Genomic DNA, 6,006 nt, shown 5'->3' with positions numbered 1-6,006 from the left:
GGCTTCGCCCTCTGGCTACAAACTGCACCTTAGGAAAAATCATGCATTTCTCTCCCTCAATATATAATATACTATTTTCTACATACGAATATATATATAATCAAGCAGTCAAATATGCCACGGTACAATCTGGCCAAAAGGGCATAATTTGGCTAGCTCGTTTGGTGGTGGTTAGGGCGCCACCCGCGGTAGAGATGGGTTCGATGAGGTACCTCCGCAGGTAGAGACTCAAACTAGGCCAGATGATGTTAATTACTATAAAGTTAAAATATAAACAACGTGGTTGGAGAGGGGGGTCCTCGAACTTGGATTTATTAGTGAATTAGTTGTTACTAAGCGTTAAATTACTGATATGCACAATTAATGATTATAGATTATACGCGGAGGTTGATAGCTATCAAGGCTCTTACAGAATTATTAGTATGTATAACGAAATGATTAGTCAGTAAAATATGAAAGGCTAGTAAGGTTACTCTGAAGGAGCGGTTGGAAAAAGGGTAGTGACAAAGTTGAAATTATGGAAATTGTTTGATCATTTGCTTGCCGTTCCTCCTAGTGCAGGTGAACTTAGCTCCTCGGTTATAGCGATTGCTGCAGGTCGTGGCGAGATTCGTGAGTCGGCAAGATGATCGAGATTATTGAGATTGTTGGAATTTGTTGGAATTGTCGAGATAGTCGGGATAGTCGGGATTTGTTGGACTGACGTTGTTGGGATATTCTACAAAATAAAAAATCTGCTGTAAAGAGGCGATATCTAACATCATCCGCATATACCTCTTGGCAGAGAAAATACCCAACGGGTAGTTATCGACTGGGAAACCAGAATATACGCTCTATTGTGCCCAAGACTGCTGATGATGGTCAATGCCTAGAAGAGTATCGTGAGGGCGCGGTGATTTTATGCGAGAGACACATACCTCTAATGCCTATATCCGTAAGATCCTCCAAATGGAGCTGCAGGGTACAAGGCGCGGTAATTCTAAACAAACGGTATACCTTGACCCTTGAAGACTATGGTACTTTGGAAATCCCAATCTAATGGTAAAGTTTGCCCAAAATAACCACTTCAGATACGGCACAGGTTAGCGTCTCTGTTTTCTGACAGGCAAGATTTTTTTAGAATAACAAATTAAAAAAAGAAAGGTCCGTTGCTAACCATGGATTTCTTGATGTTGCAAAAACCAAACGATAAAAAAAAAATAGTGACAATGTTGCAAAAACCAAACGATAGAAAAAAAAATAGTGACAAATAGTACCGCCAATTTCAATCGTTTGTGTTATTTGTTTTACAAAACGTTTTCGAAAATGGCTCATTTAACAGAAACACAATTTTGATTGGGTGCGGGGATAAAACTAGATAAAACTAAAACAGGAGGAATTTCTTCATAGACTTGTTTATTGTCAACAAGCTGGGGGATGGCAATTCGAACATTTAATTCCTTAATTTTAAGTACTTAGTAACACAGTTTTTGACTTGTTTTTGTGCGTTATAATAGTTATTTACATAATTAGTGGGATAAAAGCAATATTACAGGACTCGAGTGTGAAGATTGCAGATGACGAGGGCGTTAGCCCGAGTTCATCTGTAACACACGAGTTTCCTGTAATATGCTTTAGCGCACGTGTTATGTACAACATTTTATCTACGGCTGCGAACTATTAATTAAAAAAAATCAATTTTTGGCAAAAACGTCAAATTTGACATTTACAAAAATATATTTTGACAATCGTTAAATGTCAGTTTCAATCTTTTAATTCAAAATCAAAGCAACACGATTGAAACAATTTGCTCAATACCAGGACAACCAGCTAATTCTGTTTGTAAACAACGCGTTGTTTAAAATTTTTCATAATTGAGAACCGGGTCGTTTACGTCTTATCGCGGCTCTCGGAAGTGAAGTGACTTCGAAAAATGTACATTGGGGTTACCCCGACGTCAAGTGAGAAAAGTATCAGAACCTGGAATGGAAACGTGTGTGATCCTGTTTCGAGGACGACCTGGAGTGCAAGAGACGAGCGTCTCTGGAGGTGTCACTGCAGTTTGCGTCGTTTTTCCGTATGACGTGTATTACAAAGTGGTCTCTTGTGCGAGTAACCCAAAAGAGAGTAGTAGATGATATCATCAAAAGTGGAAGTGAGTCTTTTTGTGCCAAGCCCAGAGATTGAAGACCGAAACGAAGTCGATGCCGGCTACTGGGCGAACAAAATGCAAGGATTCTGTTATGTATTTACAATAAGTACCTAGCTTTTCTTTTGTATTGTTGTATTTCAATAAATTTTGTCTGTTTGCTTCTAAATAAAACTGCGTTACGTAATGAAACCAGTGCGGTAATGAACTACATTATGCAACTCAAATGACTGTAAATGAGTGTGGTAATAACGACTTATCCAAGCAGCCGTAGATAAAATAATTTTTTCAAACTTTTTTTTTTCTCAAAAATTTCCTTATCTAAGATAACAAAATTTTTATGCTGTCGTTTAGAGAATTAAAAGGGCTATCAGAATCAAGAAAAAAAAATACGGGGTTTCCATTAAAAAAAAAAACATCGACGACGTCATCACCCGAAAATAAATGACTGCTTGGAATGTTATTGAATCGTATCCCACCTCCACCTGGCGGCACGGCAATTTTGCCGGAGTACATACACTATTACGGATAATACTATCAAGTAATAGTGCAGTGCTTATCAACATAATTACCGGCGTCTCGCCTCCGCATTTTGACTTTGTTGTGTATTATGTTTTGTGTCAATGTTAAGGAACTTCCTCACGATGTGACATGAGTATAATAATATACTTTTTTGAATTTCAACTACCAATGTGTTATCTAAATCCAGAATTTTTAAATTTTTAAAAAGAGATTGCGGTACTATTCCCGTTGCTGAAATTATAAATGGTAAAATCGAATTTTTTTCTAAACACCAAAGATTTCTCATAGCAACGGAGAGCTCTAAATATTTATTAATTTTTGTGTTATATGTCTGTGTTATATTATGTGAATTTGGAAGAGCTATATCTAAAAGATATGCTTGCTTTTGTTGTTTATTTAAAATAATAATGTCTGGTCTGTTATGCTGAATATGAATGTCAGTTAAAACTGTACGATCAAAATATAATTTGTAATTGTCATTTTCTAAACAACTTTCTGGTGTATAACTATAATGTGGTTGTGTATTCTTTAATAAATTGAATTTAACAGCTAAATTCATGTGTATAATTTTAGCGAATATATCGTGACGTTTTTTATATTCGCTTTGAGCCAAAACGGTGCAAGAAGAAATGATGTGTTCAATTGTTTCCCCTTCAGTTCCGCAATTCCAACATTTATCAATTATCGATTGTAAACCGCATATGTGTTTTTATAATTTCTTGTATTTATAACACGATCTTGTATTGCAAATATAAAACCCTCCGTCTCAGGGTGAATATTTGATTTCTTAAGCCATGCATGAGAGGCCTGAATATTAACTTCTGGTTGTTCCAGTTCTTTAAAGTATCTCCCATGTAAAGACTTCTGTTTTATATTTGCTATAGTGTCAGGTATATTTGGCTTAACAATATCTGAAATTATATTATCACTTAAATTTAAAGGTGTGTAGCCTTTATCGGCTGAAACCAAAGCATTAAAAAAGGTGTTATCACGAGCTGTATTGAGGAAATAATTTTTTAGTGAAGCAATGTGATTATGTAGCAGTATTTCTAGATTTGAAAAACCCCTACCACCGTTTTCGCGTGGTAAATTAAATCTTTCAATAGCAGATTTAGGATGGTGTTTACTAAATTTGGTAAAAAGAACTATAGTTTTAATGTTTATGTTCTGTAAATTAGTTTTGGACCATTTTATAACACCGAAAGAATAGGTCAGTAATGGAACAGCATATGTATTAACTGCTTTAATTAAATTATTACCGTTTAATTTTGATTTTAAAATAGATTTAATTCTTAAATAAAATTGCTTTTCTAAATTTTCTTTTATAATTGAATGTTGAATATGATTTGATTGATTAATACCTAAATATTTATAAAATTCTCCTTTATCTAAATTTTTAATGATTTCTCCTTCTTGAGTTATATATTCTAAATGTTCGTAATGACCGTGACATATTGATTGCATTTTACACTTATCAATACCAAAACTCATCCCAATATCATTTGAGAAATTTTCAGTTATTGTTAGTAAAGATAAAATGTGATTCTTTTCTGATGCATAAAGTTTTATATCATCCATATAAAGAAGGTGATGTAATTTGGATAGTGTGGTATTATTAAGTCTAATATTGAAACCATATCCAGTGCTATTTAATAGATTTGTCAAAGGATTAATGGCTAGACAAAACCATAAAGGACTTAAAGAATCTCCTTGATAAATTCCCCGTTTAATTTGAATAGGCTCGGATTTTAATTTAGTATTGTTTATTGATAAATTTAAAGTAGTTCTCCAAAATGTCATAACATGAGATAAAAATTTAATCAAATCCAAATTAATTTTATAAATTATTTTAAGAATTTTAATTAACCATGAATGTGGTACTGAATCATGGGCTTTTTTGTAGTCTATGAATGCGGTATAAATATTTCTATTATTTTTTCTAGCTTGTTCCATTATTACCGTATCTATTATAAGTTGGTCTTTACAACCAAAACACTCTTTAACACAACCTTTTTGTTCTTCATTAAGTATATTTAATTTTTGAAAATGGTCGTAAATTATTACTTTAATACAAGATGTCATAATTTTATAAATTGTAGGTAGACATGTGATTGGCCTATATTTTGATGGATTCTTAGTATCGGAATCTTTTGGTTTCAGATATACCATGGGCCAAAAACTCTGGAAATGTGTTAGGTTCCCTAATAAATCCGTTAAAGTGATCAAGTAAGCATTTATGAATACAAGTAAATTTTTTTAACCAAAAGTTTGAATTTGGTCACTTCCAGGGGATTTATTTTTATTTAGTTTTAAAATATGTATTTTCCTAAACTAAAATTGACCCGTCCAAAGATTTTCTTTGAAAGAAAGTTTGTTTAATTTTTAATGAATTTATTCCATACTTTTGCCGCTCACTGTATATTAATGGACCTCATTAATCATTAATCAACGATTTTTGCGATTTTGACGTTTTAATATAACAACTTCGAACATGCATTGTTTGCACTTACCAACACTGCAGCAGGTAGTACAGCAGGGTTTTCTATCTTTTATAGCTCCATAACTGCACAATTACGAATTCACTTTTTCAAAAGCCGACCTTTTTGGTTATAATTCGCATGTCATATTTTTCAAAGGTAACTAGGTTTTCTTAGCAACCGTGATTTTTACGTGAAATTGAATGCGAATGGAGTTGACGTCTTCTGACATTCTTTGTGGAAAAGTGAATAGAAAGTGTTGAAAAATTTAAAAATGGCCTACCCTGAGGACAAAAAGAGGATAAAGGTATTTTATAAGGTCTCATCCTTATCGAAAAAGATGAAATTGGTTTTGATTTGGCTTCAATTTGAAATTTTGTCACAAAAAAAAGTTTGCGATCAACGAAAAATTTTGTAATCAACTCGTTTGTTAATGGACGATTAATAATCTCAACTATTAAAGGCACTCACTCGCTACACTCGTTCGTGCTTTAAACAGTTTCGATTATTAATCGCCTTCATTAACAAACTAGTTTATTAAATAACTATTATACATTTTTTGAAATTCATGAATAATGAATTTAAAAAAAAGTTATTATCAATTATTGATTAAGGAAAAAACAGACAGTTACATAAAATTCCTTCATAAGGCACGTAATCTATTAAATTATTTTTTACAATTCTTTGTTTGGCTGGTTTCTGTAAGAAAAGTACAAAAGTTATTATTCTCTAATTTTTGGTTAATTGAGAACTTACTCGTATCCTTTCTAGCAACGTTTAAAACATTTAAATTACTCCAAGGTCAAAAAATAAGTTTTCACAAAAACTGCTCAAATGTTCTCCATTGTGGTCCAGACAGAGTCAAAGTCGCCACTTCAT

The 6,006-nt window shown here is 33.0% G+C and overlaps 1 long non-coding RNA gene across 1 annotated transcript; it reads right to left on the bottom strand.

Moving 5' to 3' along the window:
* Positions 1-283: 283 nt before the first annotated feature.
* On the bottom strand, positions 284-1,245 carry LOC138129133 (uncharacterized). The gene is made up of 3 exons (XR_011159106.1): positions 918-1,245; positions 775-868; positions 284-718 (listed from the first exon to the last, which is right to left on the bottom strand). It is a non-coding gene; the product is annotated as an uncharacterized lncRNA (long non-coding RNA).
* Between the last annotated feature and the right edge of the window lie 4,761 nt (positions 1,246-6,006).

Source organism: Tenebrio molitor, chromosome 4 (genome assembly GCF_963966145.1).
Source record: "Tenebrio molitor chromosome 4, icTenMoli1.1, whole genome shotgun sequence".
In the NCBI taxonomy this organism is placed as follows: Eukaryota; Metazoa; Arthropoda; class Insecta; order Coleoptera; family Tenebrionidae; genus Tenebrio; species Tenebrio molitor.
Note: the sequence above shows the minus strand (reverse complement) of the source record. Positions and strands in the feature narration are given on the sequence as shown.